This window comes from Vigna unguiculata, chromosome 9 (genome assembly GCF_037176805.1).
Source record: "Vigna unguiculata cultivar grain cowpea cultivar isolate G323 ecotype 2 chromosome 9, ASM3717680v1, whole genome shotgun sequence".
Taxonomy (NCBI): Eukaryota; Viridiplantae; Streptophyta; class Magnoliopsida; order Fabales; family Fabaceae; genus Vigna; species Vigna unguiculata.
This window is the reverse complement of record NC_140800.1, coordinates 36,944,513-36,955,769: the sequence shown is the minus strand read 5'-3', so window position 1 is coordinate 36,955,769 and position 11,257 is coordinate 36,944,513.

Here is an 11,257-nt window from a genome sequence, read left to right as displayed (position 1 = left end):
TTAAATTAGATGCAAGGTGTTGCAAATCTGTGACACACCGCGTGGAAAGAGTCAGACATACATTATGATTGCTTCTGCATGATAAATTCATTCCAACCATGTAACTTCTACTTTCTATCACTAAAAATGTAAGAATAAGTATAACTTGAATACACCTGTGCAATTTCTTTCATCCCCACAAACTAATATGGTACATTTCTCTAAAAGTTTATAACATGTAAAGAAACAAAAGAGTCTCGAGTTATCTCATACCTTATTTCTATAAGAACTTTATGTCAATCTTGTATATCACAACATAATATTTTAAAAAATAATAATACATTGATTTAAACCTAACTTTATAGATCATCAGTTTAGAGATACTAACATTAATTATTTCAGTTGTTCTTTTATTCATCATTTGCTGTAATGTTTTTTATGGTTTGAATGGATCCAATACTGAAAAGGGAAACAAATTCTCTATTTTTGAATATTGAATGCATTTGAATTTAAATTATTGGCTATGAAACAATAATTGAGCTTTTGATTATGCCGCTTCTATTATTTTATTATGTTTAAATGGACTTGTGTTGTGTTGGGAATACCTTATGGACATATCTTAAAAAATAATGATTTTAAATTTTCAATTATTATAAAATAATATTATTTTATTACATGATTAGATTATTATATTTAAATATTAAAATTGATTTTATCTATGCTACTTACACTTTAATTTTATTTTTTTTACATCTTAAAATTCAAAATCATTTTTTAGTTTTTTGTATATTGACCTAAAAGAGCCTATTTCAGTAGTGTAAGTTTGAACTGAATCAAATTGTATGGTTTCAATTGATTCATAGTTGGTCTATTTTGTTAGATCTATGTTTAATTGTCCTTTTATTTATTTTAGTATTGTTAATGTATATTTTAGTTTTTAAAATATAAAAGAACAAAATTTTTAAATTTATTTAATCAAAAAATGGAAAATAAATTATTTGCTTGAAACATAAACAAAAGCTAAAATGTACAATTAAGTTTTTTTTTTTAAAAAAAAGAAAATGTAACAATCAAGTTTCATATGATTTTCCATGTTAAACACATTCAGCAGTCATATAAGGTACCATGGGATTTTCAATCTCAAAAAATCCTTTACATGCCTATTAATTTGTTTTTAAGCCAATTTAACTTTTTACTTGTTAAAACTCGAATATGAGAAAGATTATAGCATCTAGGTCATGGGTAGGTTTATAGTGTACCCTTTTTCTTCTTCAAAGTTTATAAAGTAAATTGATTGATATCATGTGACATGATATATTCATGCGTTGACATGACAAGTTTAATAGGAACATTTTCTTTTTTGTGTGTGTGTGAAGGGTTTATAGGAACATATGAAACACAGTTTAGATTATTTAAATATGTAATAATGTACGGCAATAAAAGTGTAATAAGAAAAAACAAAATTCACCCCAATACATAATCTTAAAATATAAATAGAAAGTATTTAATTATTTTCAATTAAAGAATAATACCTTGATTTTTTAGACCTGAAGTTTTTTAGGCGGTTAAAGTTTATGAACATAGAAAATCAGAGAGTGATTTTAAACAATTTCCATAATCAATCAAAAAGACTATGTGACCAAAACATCTCAATTTGTATAATAGGGGGAATAAAACAAATACATCAAATCAAGATGCTAATGAGAGATTCAAGATGCAGCCACAGATACTTCTAATTTAGACCGACCAAAGTAGATATTTAGTGAAAACTTTATGAGATGAATATTAGAGATTAATGGATATAGGTTGGTAATTGTTAATGATATTTTAAGTGTTCATTCGGTTCATTCCGCTAAGATGAATATAATTATTTAAGAATGTATAATTTAGTTGTTCATACAAAATAAGAATGTATAATTATTTTAACTTATAGTAAATTATTTAAATTTATATTTTAGAAAAAAAAAATTGTTTACACTACTATTTTATGTTGTAAGTTTACTAAGATTATATATTAAAATAATTTTTCATTTGACTTAATATTTTAAAAATATTTTTAAGATATATTTAATATTTTAAAAATTTATGGATATACTTAATTACACGTGAAAATGAGATGATACACGAGATATACTTGATTAAAAAACTGTTATGGTATGTCATGAAAAGTCAATAATATTTAAGGATAATGTTAAGTTTTTGATATATATTGTTGATGTCAGGTTAATAAATTTTATGAAATAATCTTCTATCAATAATATAAATAAATGAATATAACATATAGTAATAATTAATGAAATTTTTCTTTCATTTAGTAAAAAAGACCAACCAAATCTTTTTTATAAAATGTATAGGGAGTCATCCTGATATACCAGAATTAAACACATTGCCCTTCTTCTTCTTTTTTTCTCAAGTAATTAACACAAACACATTATTAATTATCAAAATGAAATTAATATCAATCTTTATAAAACTGAATGATTGATATAAACTATTTTACCATTCGAGTTTTTACCTAATATGCTTTACAACTAACTCATCTAATCCATAGTCTAATCTTCTTTAATTTCTTTTCAAATAAACAATTTCACCAGTACTTGTCTGTATTAAAGTCGTTAATTCAATTATTGGAGGTATAGCATATGGAAGGAAGGATAATTAAGATTTATCAGAACAAGTTTCTCAACAAATATTTATAAAAAAAAAAGATTAATTAAATTTTATAATGGAATTATACACCTAGCATTTTAGCATTTTAAGAAGTTAATCTAACCTTTTTTTCTTCAAAGTTGAGATACGTAAAATTAAATTTAGTTTATAAAAACAGAAAATAAAAAACAAGTATAAGCTATAAAAAAAATGTTACACTATTTAATATCTTTCAATTAGATTATAATTTTTTAAAATTCATGAAAGTTATTATTATACAACTATTACACAAAAACTTTATAATAGTCTAAAATTATCTTTGATATCTTTTATACAAAATCAAAATTAATGTAATGTATATGCATATAATATACTCAAATATAAATTATTTGATCACTATTACTAAAATAAATAATTTTAATGATGTAAAATTATTTATTTTAAATTATTGGTGATGTAATATTTAACCTGTTTTTTCTTTCACTCCTATTTTCAACCTTTTCTATTTTTTCAAATTCACCCTCATATAATTTTGATAATTTTTAAAATAAAATTAGACTTATTTTTTTCAGCCAAGTATTTGATGACTACAACTTATTGTCAAATTTCTTTTCGTGAGAGCAATAACTTAACTTTAATGATGGACAATTATTTACATAATAACTATTATTCTAATTATTAAGGTGCATGTGGTAAAGTTTATCACACGTCTTTTATTTACGAATTAAATATATGTCAGAAATTCATATATTAAATATCACAGAAAGTTTATAGTAAGTTAAACATAAAGTGTGTATATCTTAATGACTCTCTTTTTTTTTTTATTGGTTGCATTATAATTTTATTATTTTATTGATAGATATATGCTCTAGTCATTTCGAAAGATTAATAACAATCAGATCCATATATATTAATTATGTAAATTAAATGCGCACATAATATTTTGCAGCAACAATAGAAGAAGCTATATTCGAACCATTTAAATCGTTAGGAATAAGTTATGATTGGGTCTTTTGTTATTTATGAAAAAAAAAAATGCTCCAACATAAATTTTAAAAAATATTCTATCACAGCTACTCTGATTGCTACGGTATGTTTGGTATGGAAACAATGGGGTCACTAGCACAAGTTAGTTACAACAAATGATTGTCCTTGCTAAAACATCATTAATTAAAGTTATAATTGTTGTTTGAAACCTTAACTATTGCAACAACAATGCAAAAATGTCAAAAGATAACAAACTACACATTCACTTAATATCATAACTTTATTTGTTACAACTTTGTTATCATGGCATAAACCATCTTTTTCATTCAAATAAGTGACTTCTCTGATACATTTCCTTTTTTATTCTTTCATATAAATAGTATTGTCATTGTAACTTCTCTCAATTCATTCTTTGGCTATTCTCTCAATTAATTATTAAACTCTCCTTTCTTTATTTTGGTAATATTTTCCCCCTAAGGTTTTTAATTATGTTATTTCTCTTACTTGAAATAACTATCAATTTTAAACTATTCTTTCAATGTTGTTAGTGAAATATTTTCATTTACTTTTTCTATCGATAAAAAAAATTCTTTTAGCTAATATTGATAAAAAAATCCTAATTAAGAATGATTAAAGTGTTCCAAATGATTTAAAGAAAAATTAACTTTAGACAAAATAACACTGATAGTGTGGACAAGAAAACTATACAACACATAAATAAATAAAAATCTCAATAAATGCAAGAAAAAAAATAGTTGATATAAGTCAATAAACACGAAAAATATCATCACTCGCATCAACTAAAAATTAAGTCCAGTTGATTTTAATGAAAAAAAAATGTAATATAAAAAATTATTGATGTTGACTAATAAATTATGACTAATATTAATTTATAAATAATGTTCTTAAATATATTCTAACAAGTACACCAAATGTTTAAAGTTTCCAATTTTAGGAGTATTTGTCCTTTTTACATATGCTAGTCCTCTTCAAATCGACATTTGACATTCAAATCAACTAAATATGTCAACAAAAAATTAATGTGATAATTAATAAATGTAATTAACAGTTATTTATACTACTGTTTATTAACCCTTGGATGTGTCACATGATCTAATTACATATTAATTTTGAATCACATAGTTAATCATGAATTATTATGATTTAAATAGTTAACATGATCTCATCTTAGTCTAATAGATACGGGTCGTGTACATGTCGACTTTTGAAACTATAAATAATTGCAACTTTTTGAAAAACAATACAGATTTAGCTTATCATATGAAACTAAATAATTTTAAAAAATTTGGCAACGTTATTTTTTTTCTTTTAACTAAACAATATAATTGTAGAATTACAATAAATAATAACATTTTTATATTTGAACTTTTTTTGTGTACATGATTTGAATTTGACAGCGATTATTTATTTATGAGGGTATTTGATGAGAAAGATGTTACCACTAAACCAAAAATATTATCAAAAATGGATTTTTCTTAAGAAAAAAAAACATTTATTTTTTAATTAGGCATTGCTACCTTTGGTTGAAGCAGTCGCACCTACCTGCTCCTCTATCTATCTTCTGCGTTTGGGAAACGTTCACTACACGACCAAACACCTAACAACCTAGTTTTATAAGATAAATAAATAAATAAATAAAATAAAATAATTTCTTTCGACTGAATCTGCCCAACTCTCCATCTTTAAACAACCTCCAATTTGGACTATCTGAACACTGAATTTAATTAATGAATTAAAACTTCAATCCATATTAATACATAAAAAGAAGATTTCCATAATTTTTTTTTCGGTTTTACATAACCTTTTCTTTTTAAATTTATCAATTTTTTATTTATTTGTTTTTTTTTAAATTTATCTATTTTTAAAATTAAATAAATAAAACTATTTATAATCAAATTATAAAAAATATTTGTTTATTTTCATAATTATAATTTCATTTTTTTTATTATTAAAAATAAATAAACGCACGTGTTTTCATCAATTTTATATAAAATAAAAATAAAGACAAAAAAAGTGTTTTTAAAAAGAAATTGTTCCTATCAACGTCTTTATACTAACTTCTAAGTCACATGAGGGTGGTAAAATCTTGTATATGTGTTAAACTTTTTAATTTTGATAGTAATAACTATCTTTTTTAACATCTTAAATATATTTCTTATGAAAAAGAATAAATAAAGGCAATCCATGTCTATAAAGGAGTAACAATCTACAAATAAAAAACGGGTCAAAGTAATTAATTCTTTGGTACCAGTTTGTATTAATATATAAAGAAAGATAAAGAATAAAATGATTCTCTATAAATATTTTCATGAACATAATGATTATAAAAGTTAGAAAAGACACGTGCTCAAATAGAAAATGACGAAATATAAAAATTATTAACGACAAACAAACCTTCTCTTAAGTAAAATAGACCAAATTATTTGTATATTAAACCCTTTTCTAAGTTAGATGAACTCATTTATCTATAAGCCGATTATAACTATTAACTATTTATGTGAAAAAAAATATAAAAGGACTAACTAAATAATAATGCAATAACTTAATAGCAATCATAAATATTAGGTGATACTTCATATGACAGCCATTGTTAATCAGATAATCTCTATTCATAAGTTATTAAAAAATTCATATATATGATAAGGTAAACCTTGATCATCTTAAATAAAACTATTTATTATTTTCATTCTTTAGGAATTTAATTTGAAACATTTTTTTCATTAAAAAATTGTAGGAATTTACATTTTTACACTTGTAAAAAATAAAATAATTTGAATATTTAGGCGGAATAATTTGATGTATACATTCTAAAACATTATTTTAACATGTATAAATATAAGTTGTAATTAAGTTTACTTACTAATTTAGTTTCAAATAAGAGAGAGATTAAATTGCTCAATTTAAAAAATTGTGGACTAAAAATTGAATCAAGATTTTAAATACAAGGATTGAATTGAAAACAACAACGATGAGTCAGTCAGGTAGTAATAACAATGACATGTGGTACGATCATGACATAATAGAGATAATTTATGTTTTTTTAAATAAAAAAATAGTAAAAAGATTTGAAAATTCCACTTATTGACACATGCTTGTAAGGATATGTTAAGTAGAGAGAGATCCGCCCTAACTAATAACTATAGTTTTTGATTTAGTGGTAAGCAATTCTACAATTGATATAAGAGCCTAACTTCAATAATTAGGTCGTTTCAAATATATATTCAGCTAGGGTCAGCTTGCTTGACATTCGGTCAGGCCAACTTATATGGATTAATATGAGTCAACTTTTTGGACTTGTGAATTTTTTATCATGACCATTATTGAGAAATTCTATTATTTTAATTAATTGAAATACCTTCTTAAAACTTGTCAGTTTAAAGTTCTTTTTAATTTTCTTATCCATCCAAGTCATTTAACTTTTAAAAATTTCAAAAATTTCAAAAAAATGAATTATTTTATTGAATTGTTATCCAATATATTCAGCTAGGGTCAGCTTGCTTGACATTCGGTCAGGCCAACTTATATGGATTAATATGAGTCAACTTTTTGGACTTGTGAATTTTTTATCATGACCATTATTGAGAAATTCTATTATTTTAATTAATTGAAATACCTTCTTAAAACTTGTCAGTTTAAAGTTCTTTTTAATTTTCTTATCCATCCAAGTCATTTAACTTTTAAAAATTTCAAAAATTTCAAAAAAATGAATTATTTTATTGAATTGTTATCCAAGTACGACATAAAGGTTCTCCTTATATATTTTTTTCTGATTCAAAAGAGATATTGTCATTATTTTCTTTTTTAAGTAGAGAGAAATATATATATATATATATATATATATATATATATATATATATATATATATAGTTTTTCTCCCTTTAATAAAATGATACTTTTTTATCTATTATCTATTTTATTCCTTTTGTTTTAACAGTGATTAATACTCTTATACCCAATAATTTTGATACTTACGAAAAGAATGCGCTCTGTTTTTTGTGTGTGAAGGGAACATATACGTTATTTTTAAAGCATATAAATATCAGAACTTCATTTTGTTTTTTATTTAGGTCGTGTTTCTAAAGGAACAATCTTAACTATATCGATCATTTATAATTATTTTTATTAGTGCAATGCATAAAATATCATGATATGATATGAAAAATAAATCATTTTTATGGTCATTTGAACATATATCACAAAATTGGAACTAATTATAAAAGTTTAGGATATCTAAATAAATTATTAGCTGTATAACCTGCACGTTTTAAGCACATTTAACTCAATATTATCCAAGGCCTCATCATAACACATTCCAATATGCAGGCAACAACCCACAATTAAGCAAAAAAATTTATGGAAGTGTTGTAAAGGTGAACTAAACAAAATGTTGTCCCAACATTAATACTAAACAAATGGACTCGTGATACCAAAACAAAAAAAGGTATCCAACAAAATTCTTAAAAGTTGGTTCAACGTCTCATGTTATGTTGAGTGTGAAACCTTATTTGTCATTTTCACACGCATGTGATTCAATAAACATCTCAGCTTCGCATTTAATTCAAATATATGGATAACTAACTAACCTCAAAATTATATTTAATGTGATTTACATAATTTCAATTCAATTTGTATAGTGAAATGAAAGCATATTTAAAATAGAATCATAAATTATCTGTAAAAATTTCAATTACACAATTTTAATTCTATTAAAACACCCATCTAAAACAAAAAGAAAAGAAAAAAAAAACATCTTGAATTATCTAACTTCTTTCGTTTGTAGAATCATTTGTTCTATAAAATTAAAAGGTAAACTAATTATTTAATTAATCATATAAACCATAATCAGCATATGATTAAACATACATTTCTATTAAAAGCCACACATATCATTCATACCAAATATATATGGAGAGACTACTTTTGAAAGACTAATATTAAATTGAAATAAGAAACTAACATTTGTTACAATATTTGGTTTACTTCTCAATCTAATGCCTTTGATATAAAACCTATATATCAACTTCCTATGATAGAGTTATTTATTATATGTCTCATTAAGTATTGACAACTTTTCACCTAAATTTAATGTACAAGTCTCCATTCTCTCATCACATAATACATAGGTCTATAGTATACGACTATATGTATCATTAGAGTTTTAAAATATATCATAAAATCCTTTACCATACATGTATATATCACTTCCGTTATTAAATTCATTAATCATACTTTGTAATTTTTTTAATTTTATTCTCCATAAATATACACCATATCTCACATAATCAAAATCATCTCTAATTATATTCTAAAAAAAGGAGAAGGATTTTCACTTGGTCGACCTCATTGTTTAAGAAAAAATAAGCTAAAACAAAGAATTGTTTCGATACAATTTTCATTTAAGAAAAAATTGCTATCGTTTAAGCAAAATCATCATGTGCAAGTATTGATTACTCATAAACTGATGTTGTTTGAGTAAAATACTCTCACTTTAGCGAAATAATCTCATTTAAAAAATACAAAAGCTCAAAAGAAAGATAATTTTCTTATTCTTATACTTTCACTAAAGTGAAAAAAATCTCTTATTTGAAGATAAAAAAAAAATAAAAAAGGAAACCAAAAATTTGCCACACTACTCCACACTTTTCCAAAAATCAAATTAACCTTTCTTTTCTTCTATCAATTTTGCATATAACTTAATTCTTACCTATTTCTTTAGCCAATCACAATTTTTCTATTAATTCAAAATATGGTCTATCAAATCTTAATTTGACCCTCGAATCGATAAAATTTAATAAATAAATTTGACTTCCTAACAAACCAATATTTATTTAACATATAAGTTGGCTTTAATAAAAACAAAAATAATGGTTAAATATATTTTAACTCTCCTTATTTAATTATTGTTTACTTTCAAACAATAATAAAACCATGAAAATGTGTTAAAAAACTGCAAGATAAAACCTTAAACCACACTGCCTACTCAACTACCAAACAACCAAAAACATTCTCAACTTGTTACACCTAGAAAACCCATGATATTCACATATGAAACTGAAAGAAGAAACAAAATAAAGCATTATAATATTGGCGAAATATAACCTAAAACAAAATTTATTATAACAGGAGTTTTTTTAAATATAATTCAATTTCACAAAATTAGTCTGTAAAATGAAGTTTGAATCCCATTTATATAGTATGAAATTGTTTTATCTCTAATTGACGTGAGACTTTCAACAAAATTTGATCAAATAGGATTTATATATTAGAAGTTATAATAAAGAATATTTGTTTAAGAGATAGATAATAAAAATTTAAAAAAGTTAAAGAGAAAACAATAACAAAATATTAAATGAATTATGAGAAATATGCATAGATAAGTGTAGTTAATGAATATTGAATTTTTTAAAATTTATAGGTAAATGTAATATTAAATGAATTATGACTTTAATAATTTTTAGTAGATTTTTACTTTATATAGAAAACAACAATAACTGTAAGTGTTATGCATTTGTAATCAATAATAATTTATTTAATATAAAAAAAATTAAAAAAATTAAAAAATAAAATAATTATATTTTAATGTTACTCAAAATTAAAATATAAAAAAATTAATTAACAGAAAATAAAATATTTTTGTTTTTTTAATACAAACAATATTTTATGTTAATTAGTTTTTGTCTTATTTATTAAAAAACAAATAATATTTTATTTTCTGTTTTACGTTTAATTATATTTTATTTTTTAGCAACATTAAAATATAATTTTTTTGTGAGTGACAAATAAATTATCAATTACAGTTATATAATGTTCATGGTAAAGGAAACATGCATTAATAATTATCAAGTTCATACTTAATTTAATATCATATTTATCTGTAAACTTTTACGGAACTTAGTATTTGGTATTCGATAATTACACCTTAAAGAATGCTCTAAAAGCACTAATTAGCATTCTTTTATTTTAAATATTTTAATAACTAAAAAGTTGATGACTGTTTAACAAATTTTATATATATATATATATATATATATATATATATATATATATATATATATATATATATATATATATATATATATATATATATATATATATATATGATTATATGATTCATAATACTTCACAAATTTTACAACAAATATAGTTGAGTGCCATGTAATAGTTTTTTAAGAAGAATTTTATGAGATACTTTTGTTAAACTAACATATAAATACAAATGTGATGTGAGCAAAGAGTCTCTTATTTTGAACTTTTTAAACAATGCATTATGTATTTGGCCATTTTGAGTGCTCTGCCCATGAATTACGCGTAAAATTGTTTGTGCATCGTCGCATTGTTTTTTTTTTTTATTTCAAAATCATTTTCAAATAATTATCCGACACTAATTAATCTTAGTTTCCCACGTCTCCCTCTATGATCTCTCATATACAATCTATTCAAAATTTTATTAGTACATATTTTTAATAATTTAAAGATATATAATTTCTTAACATCTAAATTTTATAAAAAACTTTTGATGGTTTTAAATTGATATGTTTAACCTTTTAGTTAAAGTATATTATAAATTAATTTATCTTAAATTAAGAGTGAAACACAGAAGTTTTGTGCCAGCCTGAGTGTA